Raw genomic sequence first — 13,441 nt, 5'->3', positions numbered from 1 at the left:
AGTTCCACACTTGCCAGCATGTGCTCTGTAGGCCCAGCTAATGATCCAAGCAGCATGTCCAGAGGCTCCCTCGGGTCTCCTGCATAACAAGGTCCCTGGTGCTTATCATCTCTAGAAGAAATCTTGGTCCTTCCCAAAGAATCATTAGAGGGATGATGCCAATCCAATGGTGACTTGTTATCTAGCCTTCTGAGTTTAAGCAAGAGGTTCCCATAGGATCCCTGAATAATCAAGTAAGGAAGCACGGAACACATACTGTCCCTTGTAGGGAATGTAACACTTGCAATCCATATGAAGCATTCAAAGACCTAAGAGATTATTAAAGAACCAAAGGATCCCAAGTGACTATTGTTTGATGACTTTGGTCTCAAATACTGGATGGAAGTACTGAGGGTAGAGAATATCTGAGTAGTTGAATTCTGGAACAAGTTGTCCAAGAATTAGTAATTTTCTTTTCCCATAACAACCCTGAGAGAGAAGATTTGGCACTATTTCACATCCCTAGCTTCTGGACCTGAAAATGGTGTGTAACTAGCAGGGGCTGATGCTATGGTATAGCAGGTAAAGCCACTGCCTGCAGTGCCAGCATCCCATGCGGGTGCCGGTTTGAGTCCTAGCTGCTCTACCTCCCATCCAGCTCTCTGCTATGGCCTGAGAAAGCAGTAGATGGCCCAAGTCCTTGGGCCCCTGCATCCACATAGGAGACTTGGAGGAAACTCCCAGCTCCTGGCTCCATATCGGCACAGCTCCGGCCATTGTGGTCAACTGGGAAATGAACCAGCGGATGGAAGACCTTTCTTTTTCTGCCTCTCCTTCTCTCTCTGTGTAACTCTAACTTTCAAATGAATGATTAACTCTTAAAAAAAACACACACACACAAAGTGAGTCATCAGTCTGGAAGTTTCTGCCCATTAATAAACTTCTTGGAAGTCTGTCCTCTTGACTATATGACTATCATGACAGCTGCCATGCTATTTCTTGATCCTATCCCCATCTTAGCTTCTATGGATTGTAGTGGTTGGCACTTAGCCCAATCCAAAGCTCTTCTCAAGAATTTTTCAAACTATAAATAAGTAGCCACTCTTTTCAAAGGTCTAAAGAGCAATCAGCATTGTGGCATAGCAGGAAAGCTACCACCTGCAACACTGGCATCTCATACGGCACCTGTTTGTGTCCTGGCTGCTCCACTTCTGTTCCAGCTCCCTGCTAATGGCCTAGGGAGAGCAGTGGAAGATGGTGCAGGTTCCTGGACCCCTGATACTCATGTGGTAGACCTGGAAGAAGCTCCTGGGTCCTGGCTTTAGCTTGACCCAACCCTGACCATTGCAGTCATCTGGGGAGCGAACCAGCAGGTAGAAGATCTTTTTCTCTCTCTGCTTCTTCCTCTGTCTCTGTAACTCTGACTTTCAAATAAATACATAAAAAAGTCTTAAGATGAAAAAATCTAAGAAATGACAAAGGGCTATGTTTTTCACCATGTAGAGAAAACCAGTTTTCAGGGAAAGAAAATGTAATCAACCCGTATATAGAAACAGACATAAAATGACTCTTGATGGTGTTTGAGCCCCTGACTTTCCTAAGGTCGAGCTGCACCTTAATGTTCCTATGGTTTGAATGATCAATACATTCTTGAATTGGCAAGATACTTAGTTTGGGATTCTGTCACAACCAAGTGGGTCTTGGTTAATACAATATTGTCCCTCCCAGTTTCATGTAGGACAGACAATAAACCTTTCTATTTACCTCTGGAATACCTCTTAACTTGTTGGACTCTGTAATCATCGTTTTCCTTCACAGTCTCCACATCATTGCCAAAGCAAACATCCTAAAACAACCTTTTTTTAATAAAGTATTTCTTGGTTCCCATATCTTCTTCTCCCCTCCTCCATGACCAGTGTCTGTCTTATCATTTACTCTTTCCATAAAACTGTTCATGTGTTCACAATAAATATAACACTTCCATGCACTAGTTTCTTTACTTATCTCTCTCTATTCAGAATGTCTTCCATGTCTTATTCATCTATATCCCAATTCCTAGATATTGGCCTGAAAAAGTATGGGTGACCAATGATTATTTGCTCTCCTGCCCTGTTTCCGTGTGGAGTTGATAAAGTCTTTATCAGACTTTACTGCACTTTACTGATCAGCTGAAGTAAGCACCAACTGGAATTGATGTACGAATAATAATATATAATCATCTTTGTTATCTCAAGCACTAGGTAACTGCTGAGTTTTAAACAGCATTACAGAGAGAAACAAAAACTACAAGGCCACGATGCTCCTAAATGTGTATATATGAAATACATGAAATGCGGTCCTCGTATATAAATGCAAAAATTATTTTTAAAAATACAAGGCAAGAAAGCCCTCTTAGAGATAAGTCAGTCTTTCCTGATACAGTATCCTTCCCAGATTAGGCCTCCCCAAATGCCCTTCAAATCCTATACTCTAGAGCCTCCATTTATCCCACTACGGTATGCTTCCAGCAATGAGGATTTGACAGAGTAAGTGACCATCCATAATTCAGGACTGCCTTTCCTGTATAATAAATAGGACCAGTAAGACCGAAATGTTAAATACATGTACATCATGAAAATAGAACATGGCAGTTGGCTGTACTAACTGCACTCTTTACACTCACATAACATTTATCTGTAGTAGATCTCAAAAAATCTCACATTATCATTATATCCAAGCTTCATTCATAGGTGAAGTCATCATTCAAGCTATTAATAAGTAGTTAGTACCTGTGTTCCGCATTGGTTCCAAAACCCTTCATGTGTCTGAAAAACAAATACAGTAACATAAATTGACTTTCCTGTTGCAGGTGGTGAAAACTTTTGTTGTCTTATCAGCACCCTTTAAATCCTCCAATTTAGAGAAATTAACCCTTGAGCTTCAGGATCATGTTAGAAAATCAACTGCACCTTACAAATATCCAAGAAAGGTAAGTGTTTGGCCTAAAAGTTAAGTTTGTGTTACTAAACTAGGGTTTATGCTAATATGAGGGGACTTCAAAATGTTTGTGGAAAAGTGAAATTAAGATAAAAATAAATAATGTAAACTATTTTTCAACATAAGTTCCATAAAGATTGAGATCTTTTTGTAAGCAATGACACCAGCCATTTAGTCCATCCCTAAAGAACTGAGGGTCCTGGTAATCTGTCAGTGCACTCTTTTTAAATTTTTTCCCATTTCTAACTGAAGAAAAACGGGTGCCTTTAAAGATTTTTTAAGATTAGGAAACAAAAAGAAGTCAGAAGGCGCTAAATCAGGACTCTAAAGTGGCTGCCTGATTATTCCCCTCTAACTCTCACAAGATCCCTCGTTTGATGAGAGGAATGAGCGGGGGCATTGTTGTGGTTGAGGACTTTCTGGTGAAGATTCCCTAGGCAGTTTTCTGCTAAAGCTTTGGCTAACTTTTTCAAAATCCTTTCCTACTATGTAGATGTTTTTTTCCTTTGGCCCTACAAAACAACAACAAAATTTCTGAACATCCCCAAAAGCTACTGCTATGACCTTTGTTTTGGACCAGTATGCATTTGCTTTGACTGGACCACTTCTACCTCTTGGTAGACATTACTTGGATTGTGCTTTGTCTTCAGGATCATGCTGTAAATGTTTAATCTCCTGCAACAATTCTTTTTTTAAATACTTTTTTTATTTGAAAGACAGGTAGAGGGAAAGAGACACACAGAGAGCTCTTCTATCCACTGGTTCACTCAAGACAGCAGCAATGGCCCAGGCTGGGCCAGGCTGAAGCCAGGAGCTTCACTGGGGTCTCCCACGTGGGCAGCAGTGGCCAAAACACTCAGGCCATCCTCCACTGCTTTCCCAGGCCATTAGCAGGAAGCTGGATCAGATGTGGAGGAGCTGGGACATGAACCGGTGCCATTAGGGGATACTGGTGTTGCAGGTGGCAGCTTTATCCACTACACCACAATGCCAGTCCCTCCTGTCACAATTCTTAAAGAACTGCTTCAGGATCTTGATCCTGCTTGTTGAAAAGTTTCATTGAAAGCTCTTCTGTTGTCTGCCACTGATCTGGGCAGCTTTGATATCCATTGAGCAGAAAGTTTGTTCCACTTTTTCTGTCAAAATTTTGTAAGCTAAACCAATTGAGACATCTATGGTATTGGCTATTATTTTTGCGAATTGTCTGTCCTATTCAATTGGGGCAGGAACAAAATTTTTTTTTCCTCTCAAACTGATGTGGACGGTCCAACTCCAAAACCTTTATCTTCAACATTATAATTTTTTAAAAAAAAGATCTGTTTATTTGAGAGGGAGGGAGGGATAGAGTTAGAGAATCTTCCAGCCACTGGTTCACTCCCCAAATGGTTGCAATAACCAGGGCTGGGCCAAGCCAAAGCCAGGAGCCAGGAGCTTCATCTAGGTCTCCCACATGGGTGCAGAGCCCCAAGCACTTGGGCCATCCTCTGCTGGTTTCCAAGGTGCATTAGCGGGGAGCTGGACTGGAAGTGGGGCAACTGGGACTTTGATCAGAGCCCAAAAGGATGCCAGCACCACAAGGGTTCGGCTTCACCCACTATGTCACAGCGCCAGCCCTCATTTCATTCATTTTTAAAATGAATCCTATATTTGTAAACTGCTGATTTCCTTAGTGCATTGTCACCACAAACTTTCTGGAAGCCATCAATGGTTTTGCCACTCTTCTACCCAAGCTTCACCAACAATTTGATGCTTGTTCTTGCCTCAATTGTAGCTGAACTCATGCTGGTCTGAGTCCTTTTCAAAGTAAATTCTTAGTCTTCTTAATGTCTCATTAGATAGATACTAGATACTGTTCAGTGATGTTTTTAGTAGTACCCATTTTTTGGTGCCAAAAAAAAAAAAATTGAAAATCATGTATAGCTCTTCCGTTACATTCATTTCCTAGGAACTCTTTGAAGACCCCTTGTATTAGACTTTATTGGGTTTTCGGTTTATAGTAGCATGCTATATAGTTAGAGGCCATCTTTTCAGTTTGTTTAGCCCTAAGGATTTTTGTCTTGAAATGTTTTGTATTAGGACACTATAAATACAGAATATAGATAATATAAATTCTTAAATCAACTCTGTAATACTCAGTCACTGCAGGACTAATTGGGCCCATTCCATAAGAATTATCTTAGTACTCTTGGTCATAAAATCCTTAGAAACTCAAAGCATGTGCCTTTAATAAAGTTCAAGTGACCACATTCAAGGCAGGAAAAAGGTAGTGCCCAAAGAAACTGTGGAATCCTTCCTGAAACCATCATAGAAGTTTTAAGAATAATTCTATACAAGACTCAGAGATGGCACTGCTGCTTCCTTCTAGTACCAAAATCCTTTTGGTTGATCTCCAGTTGGCATCATTTCATCCAAAAGGTAGTTAATTTCACCTAAGACCTGGGTAATACAACTAAGAACTGGTTTTTTGTTGTTGTTGTTGTTGTTTAAAAATTTATTTATTTATTTGAGAGGAAGGGTTACAGAGAGAGAAAGAGAGGTCTTCCATCCACTGGTTTACTCCCAAAATGGCCACAACAGCTGGAGCTGGGGCGATCCAAAACCAGGAGCAGGAGCCAGCAGCCTCTTCCAGGTCTCCCATGCAGGTGCCGGGGCCCAGCACTTACTGCTTTCCCAGGCCATAGCAGAGAGCTGGCCTGGAAAGTCAGTAATTCTTTGGTTTTCAGAAATGTTTGAGAGCATTTTAAAAGATAGCACATTTTACCTTCACAGGGGAACAAGGAGGATTTTAAGGTCAAGTCACAGCATGAGAAACATCATATATATTCCAAATTATGCTAAAAATTCCCTCCTCAGAACTTCTAAGACCCAGCTCTTAAACTCAAAAGCCAAGAACTTCTTTTTGCCTTTAAATAAAACCTCCATTTTCAAAGGGCCACAGAGACACTAGGTCTAGTTTGAACCAGGGGAAAGGACTGTGGAAAAGGGACTGTCTTCTGGCAAAGCATGTAAGTGACTTTGCAGTGCAAATCCATTAGGTGGTGTTACACTGTCGTCCTTAGTATATAAATGGACAAGATACTCATGTCTACAAAGTTCAGTGAGCTTAGGTTAGGACAATCTATATTCTCTCAAAATAGCCTCAGGTTCGTAAAAGCTCTCTCCTACTGTACTGACAGTTAAGTCAAAATGATATCAAGAGTCCCATAATGTTTTTCTGTGAATTAGGTGGAATTCGTTCAAGAACTCCCAAAGACAACCACTGGGAAAATCAAGAGCAACATTTAAGAAACCAAGAATGGGGAAGAAGATAGCTTGATCAGAAAATGGAAGGATTAAGTAGCAACATGGTTGCTTTCTTTTAATTCAACTCTGTTTTTTAATTCTTTTAATTCTACTCTGTTAAAATGTTTAAGATTTCTCCTAGTTGAAAATTCCAGTTTTTGTTCTGTACTTAGCTAAAACATAAAAAGGAAAAAAAAAACTCTAAAAATACTTGGGAAGAAAACTGTTATAATGATGATGAATCCAATGATCAGTAATGTTTAAAATAGTGGGGCTCAAATTATTACTTAGCAAAGGACACTGTACATGAATCTTTCATTTGTTTTATACCTGATTAATTAAAAATAAAGTTAATGGGGCAGATGCTGTGGCACAGCAGATTAACACCCTGGGCTGAAGCATCGATATCCCATATGGGCGCTGGTTCTAGTCCCAGCTGCTCCACTTCCCATCCAGCTCTCTGCTATGGCCTGGGAAAGCAGTAGAAGATGGCCCAAGTCCTTGGGCCCCTGCACCCACATGGGAGACCCGGAAGAAGCTCCTGGCTCCTGTCTTCAGATTGGCACAGCTCTGGCCGTGGTGGCCAATTTGGAGTGAACCATCAGATGGAAGACCTCTCATCTCTCTCTCTCTGCCTCTCTCTCTCTAACTCTGGCTTTCAAATAAATGAATAAATCAATCTGAAAAAAAGTTTAAAAAAATAAAGTGAATAACTTTTTTTTTTTTTTTATTTTTTGACAGGCAGAGTTGACAGTGAGAGAGAGAAAGAGAGACAGAGAGAAAGGTCTTCCTCTACCATTGGTTCACCCTCCAATGGCCACTGCGGCCGGTGTGTTGCGGCTGGCACATCGCGCTGATCCGAAGCCAGCAGCCAGGTGCTTCTCCTGGTGTCCCATGCGGGTGCAGGGCCCAAGAACTTGGGCCATCCTCCACTGCCTTCCCGGGCCACAGCAGAGAGCTGGACTGGAAGAGGGGCAACCGGGACAAAATCCGGCGTCCCAACTGGAACTAGAAACTGGGGTGCCAGCGCCGCAGGCAGAGGATTAGCCTAGTGAGCCGCTGCACCGGCCTATGAATAACTTTCTAAGAGAAATATTTAAGACAGAAATTGTTCTGCTTAATATTTTTGAGACCAAAACTTTAAGCTAGATTAAAATATTTAAGTTAAGGAGTACAGGTAATTCAAAGACCAGGAAGTGAATTTAATGAAATTAAATACTGAATTACTATAACTTGTTTTGAACAAATTCACTATAAAATATCTGAACCTTGGATTATTTCAGAGTATTAATTATACAAGAATAAATAATAATTTTCTATATATGTTGTAAGAACCATTTGCATGACTTTTTTGATAGTCTCACAAACAAACATGTTTTATGATGATATACAAACACAAGAGATTTACTAAGACACAGAAATAAGAAAAAAGTACAGAACACCAGTCTTTAAGGAACAGATTTATTTTGATTTTTCTAAAAATACCAGGAGTTACAAAAAACAAGCTGAATATTTGGCCGTATCAAAAGCAAAATAGAAGTAAAAATCATGGTTACCCATGGAAAAACATGTTTCAAAGACTGAGTTTAACACTGTTTCCTACATAGAGCAACACAATTATATTAAACCAAAACATTTTGTTTTGTTAACTTCACTTTTTAAAATAAAAAACTGAACAACAACCAGAAAAAAGCACTCAATTCCTACCAAGGAATCTTGCAATTTATAAAGTAATACACTGAGATGTCAGTGAAAAGAAACCGTTGACAAAGCCAAGAACAATCTTTCAGTGAATAAATTCACAATCCAACAGAATGCAAAGTTATATTGCTGGAGAAGAACAGCTTGTGTCACACTCAGGTTTCACCAAATATAAATAAATACAAAAGACAAAGCAAACAATAAAGTGAAAATCATTCTGAGAGAAAGAGAGAGGTCTTCCATCCACTCACTCCTCAACTGGCTACCATGGCTGGAGCTGCGCTCACCTGAGGCCAGGAGCCAGGAGCTTCTCCTGGGTCTCCCACATGGGTGCAGGGGCCCAAGGACTTGGGCCATTTTCTACTGCTTTCCCAGGCCATAGCAGAGAGCTGGATGGGAAGTGGAGCAGCTGGGACTTGAACCGGTGCCCACATGGGATGCCTGCACTGAATGCATGGCTTCACCCACTATGCCGCAGTGCCGGCCCCTAACACCATATCTAATATTTTAACTTTTCATCATTGTTAGAGCTTTTACTAAAAACAACTGTTTGGGGCCGGTGCTGTGGCGTAGTGGGTAAAGCCATCACCTGCAGTGTCGGCATCCCATATGGGCACCAGTTTGAGTCCCGGCTGCTCCACTTTTGATCCAGCTCTCTGCTATGGCCTGGGAAAGCAGTAGAAGATGGCCCAAGTGCTTGGGCCCCTGTACCCGTGTGGGAGACCTGGAAGAAGCGTCTGGCTCCTGGCCTCGGATCGGCGCAGCTGCAGCCGTTGCGGCCAGTTGAGGAGTGAATCAACAGAAGACATCTCTCTCTCTCTGTGTAACTCAGACTTTCAAATAAATAAATAAATAAATAATCTTTAAAAAAAAACTTTTTTGACATGAGTGTTGGCACAGCAGGTTAAGATGCCACTTGGGATACCCACATCCCATATCAGAGTGCCTGGATTGATTCTTGCCTCTGTTTCCCATTCTACTTCCTGCTAATGTGTATACTGGGAAGCAGCAGGTGATGGCAAAAATATGAGTCTGTGTCAGGCATGTGGGACACCCTGATGGAGTTCTGAGCTTTGTCTTGGCCTAGCCCCAGCTGTTGTTGGCATCTGGGGAATGAACCAGTGGATGGAAGATATCTCTGTCACTCTGCTTTTCAAAAAATAAAACTAAATAAACCTTAAAAAAAAGTTCAAGGAAATGAAACTAAAAGATCTTTAGTAAAAAACTGCTCATGTAGACATTAGGGTTAACAATTTTGTAATATCCTAATTTATGCAGCTGTAACACTCAGCTGTTGTTTTCCTCTATAACAGCAAGTAGCAGAACAACAAACATTAAACACTACACAATTTTACAAATGCAAAAGCCTGCCAGTCACTTAAAATAAATGGGGCCGGTGTTGTTGCATAGAGGGTAAAGCTGCTGTCTGTGGTGCCAGCATCCCATATGAGCACTGCATTGGGTCCGGACGCTCCACTTCTAACTCAGCTCCCTGCTAACGTGCCTGGGACAGCATTGGAAGATGGCCCTTGCATCCACATGGGAGGCCCAGAAGCAGCTCTGGGCTCCTGGCTTTGGTCTGGCGCAGCCTGGGCTGCTGTGGCCATCTGGGGAGTGCACCACCCAATAGAAGCTCTCCCTCCCTCTGCTTCTCCCTCTCTCAGTAACTCTTTCATATAAATAAAATAAGTCTTTAAAAAAAATTCATTCATAAATTAGCTAAGTTAGTAGAGAAGTCTAGATCTCAGACCTGGAAGGAATCCCAGAACCACATAGTGTACAAGTTCACCAACTCACTCTATGGCTCCATATGCCTAGTACTACTACAACGTACAGAGGACATGATCAAATGATTAACTGAGCCACATGCTGATGCCATTTTTAAGAAATGTTCCCTAGGACAGGCAGATGTCCAGAGACCATGAAATTAAGACTCCTGAAGGGGTGTTAGTCAGACCCACCTATCCCAACTGTCCTGATGAACACTACGTTATTGCTCCACTTTCCACTGACTGGAATCTTCTGAGCCTCATCTCCGTAGATGCCTTAATGTTGCCAACTTCTTTCTTCAGGGCAGCCTCCACATCATCATCTTCTCCCTCACTTCCGGAGGGCTGTGGATCCCTCTCTGTAAAACTGCTTGCACAACTTAATGAGCAGAAATGACACAACAGCTCATGTTTAAACACTACAACTAACTATTTAGATGACACTCCCAGTGGCAGATGGCTCAGTTTGAACTCTAAAGCTTTTTACTGAGACTGAGACACCACTCCCTTCACAAGCAGAGGAAGAAGGGGCTTCCTCAGACTGCGGTACACACAATTCCCAAGTGTTCTCCGAAGCACTGTGGCAGTCTGGGACATAGAGAAATATGCTCACCAGCTGAATTATTTCAGGACTGACCTGAATACTATACCTAGGTATCTTGGTGCCAGATACATGGCAATCTCCTTTTGGTGAGACTAGACCAAATATAGTTATACACATTTATGCAGCCTTTATTATATACCAGATGCACGAGTTTACCTCAAAAGGTTTGTGGGAAGTAGAATTTAAAAATAATTCTGTGCAAAAAAGTTTTGAAATCCACACATACACGGGGCCTTCAAAAAGTTGGTGCAAAATATGCATTTTAAAAATATGTATAGGGGGGCAGCGCTGTGGCACAGTGGGTTAAAGCCCTGGCCTGAAGCGCTGGCATCCCATATGGGCACCGGTTCTAGTCCTGGCTGCTCCTTTTCTGATCCAGCTCTCTGCTGTGGCCTGGGAGGGCAGTGGAAGATGGCCGAAGTCCTTGGGCCCCTGTACCCACATGGGAGACCCGGAAGAAGCTCCTGGCTCCTGGCTTCGGATAGGCACGGCTCCAGCCGTTGCGGCCATTTGGGGAGTAAACCAGTGGATGGAAGACCTCTCTCTTTCTCTACCTCTCTGTAACTCTTTCAAAGAAATAAAAATTTTTTTTTAAATATTATGTATAAATGTTAAAATTTGACACCAAAATTAATTCCATTTCTCATAAACTTTTTGAAGTATCTGTTAATTTATTTACACAATTATTTAAAAAAATTTATTTTTGACGAGGTAGAATTACAAAGAGGAGGGTGTTCCATCCACTGGTTCAGTCCGCAAGTGGCCCCACCAGCCAGAGCTGCGCTGATCTGAAGCCAGGAGCCAGGAGCTTCTTCCGGGCCTCCCACGTGTGTGCAGGGGCCCAAGCACCTGGGCCATCCTCCACTGTTTTCCCAGGCCATGGCAGAGCGCTGGATGGGAACAGGAGCAGCTGGGACTTAGAACTAGCGCCCACATGGAATGCCGCGGCAACAGGCAGAGGCTTAGCCTCCTATGCCACAGCGTCAGCCCCTACACAACCAACTTTCTAATCAGCCTTACACAGCACTATCATTATTCGCTTTTTAAGCCTAACCCAGTAGGGTTAAGTAAAGCGCCCACGTCCAGGTCCCAGAGCTGGTCAGTGATGGGCCTGAATTCAAATCCCACCCATGCTATTCCTCTTCCTCGAGACGTACGTAAGTGCAGTGGCCCAGGTTCTAAAATCCAGAGCAATGAGCGGAAACGGTGACGGGGCAATGAGAACTTGAGTGGTATCGGCACAGAAATGTTTACTTTTTAATCTATCTTTACGTTTGTTCGCAATGTAACCAGCACTGGCACCAAACCCACTGTAGGAGGGTTACTTGGGCCAAACACGTTACAACAGGCAACTTCACACAAGACTGTCGTGAGAAGTGTTCGTGTTTCCGAAAGAGCTTCAGCACACCGCCTGGCACACGGGAAGTACACAATAAATAGGAGTTATTACTGAATGAAAGTAAAGTCCAAGATGAAGACGCTTCAAGCTCAAGGGCGAGTCGGCGGGACCCCGGAGCGGGACGGCGCGAGCCCGAGCGAACGCAGGCGAAGCCGCGCTTTCCCGTCACTGCGCACGCGCCACATCGCGCGCATGCGTACCAAGGCAGCCGGCCTGCCCGCCGTCCCTCCGCCCTCACGGGCCCGCCAGCCGGCACGCCCACCCCGGGACCAGCACCTTCTCAGGCCTATACATATCGTCGCCGTACTCGTTGAGCAGGCTATAGGCCTCCTCCACACACTTGCGCTCGTTCATACTGCTGGCCGGCGTCCGCCATAGGCATGGCGTCTGAGCTGAAGCGAACGAGAAGCGTTTCTTCACGGTGGTCGCCGTCCTCGCCTCCGCTGGCGCGGGCTGCTGACGTCACGCGCGTGCGACAGCCTCCCTGAGCCCGCCTCCCAATTTCTTCCTGTGCTGCGCGGGGTCCTAATGCCGGTCGCCCGCGGCGGGCCGCGGGGTGGTGACGTGAGGCCTTGGTGGATTGACAGACTTGCTTTCACCGCCCCACAGGGGAGGATATCCCCGAACCCGGGTGCAGCCCGCATGTAAACTGTGGAGTCTGGACTCTAAGTGGATAGATCTTGGTTGCAAACAACTGTTTCATTCATGTTCACTTATTTTCGGTTATTATTTATTGAGCGTCTATGAGCACGCGCTTGTCATTGAAATACTGAGGTTGGGGCCATTAGCAGAGCAAGACGCCATTCACTGCCTTTATAAGGCCAGTGTTTCTCCTATAAGTCAGTGAGAGCTTTTAAATCACCTACTTGATTTTGTTCCCTCGAAAAGCGTGCATTCAATAGACTGTCTTCTGTGCTCTGTTGCAGGACCCCGATGCACTAGAAAAATAGGAACGGTGCAAGGGACTCTGAAGGCTGAGGGGCCTGTCAGAATGAGCGATTTTAAAATACTCCTACAGGGACACTCGGTCAAACTTGGGGAGATTTAATTATCACTGAAAACTCAGCACTATGGGAGCTGTATATTTTAACTTGTAAAATGTTTATATTAGTACCAGAAATACTATACTTTTCAATGTCTTCACACTTGTGTTTGACATGGATGTCATAGAGTCATAATGATATTTCGGTGAACTGTTCCAAGTGGACTTTGGATAGGAAAGTCATTCCTCACTTCTGAACAAAATCATTAGGAGCCGAAAGAGGGTTGCCCTAGGATGGATTGTCTAGTTCTGTGACCCAGAAACGTGGAGAGGATGACAGGGAATCAAGAATCAAGACTGCTTACTTGCTGTCGGGATCTCTCAGCTCTGCATTCTGTGACTGTTACGGAAAAGTCATCATATGACTTTTCATATCACATTTCATATGATATGAAATAATGGCCTGAAACCCACACAAGTATAAAAGAATCCTCATTAATATAAGGGGGAATATTCATCTTCTTTCCTCCAATGAGTTATTCCTTCTCATGCTTTCTCCATGCCTGTTCCCAAAATGTTTAAAAGCCCATTAGTTGGTCTATCAGGTAAACAGTCCCCCAAGGAGTTAGTGGCCTGATCCTGGATCAGGAATCCGTCTCCTTACACTTCACGTAACGAGAAGCCAGCTTGTTGAGGACGCACCTTTGGCGGTGTATTGCTTGTGGTGAGCAAATGCGGAATTCCGTAGC

General features: G+C 43.4%; 1 long non-coding RNA gene across 2 annotated transcripts in view; it reads right to left on the bottom strand.

The window, feature by feature from the left end:
• LOC138847097 (uncharacterized) overlaps positions 1–12,182 on the bottom strand; it is a 72,482-nt gene extending 60,300 nt beyond the window's left edge. The window contains exons 1-3 of one of the 2 annotated variants that reach the window (XR_016226284.1): positions 11,987–12,182; positions 9,900–10,074; positions 2,748–2,783 (exon numbers count right to left, since the gene is read on the bottom strand). This is a non-coding gene — a long non-coding RNA (uncharacterized LOC138847097). The remainder of the gene's footprint in view (positions 1–2,747; positions 2,784–9,899; positions 10,075–11,986) is intronic. The other variant, XR_016226285.1, reaches the window with a different exon arrangement.
• Between the last annotated feature and the right edge of the window lie 1,259 nt (positions 12,183–13,441).

Source organism: Oryctolagus cuniculus, chromosome 19 (assembly GCF_051225735.1).
Source record: "Oryctolagus cuniculus isolate XC-2025 breed Fujian yellow rabbit chromosome 19, ASM5122573v1, whole genome shotgun sequence".
Taxonomy (NCBI): Eukaryota; Metazoa; Chordata; class Mammalia; order Lagomorpha; family Leporidae; genus Oryctolagus; species Oryctolagus cuniculus.
The sequence above is the reverse complement of the archived record's forward strand: the minus strand, read 5'-3'. Positions and strand labels throughout refer to the sequence as shown.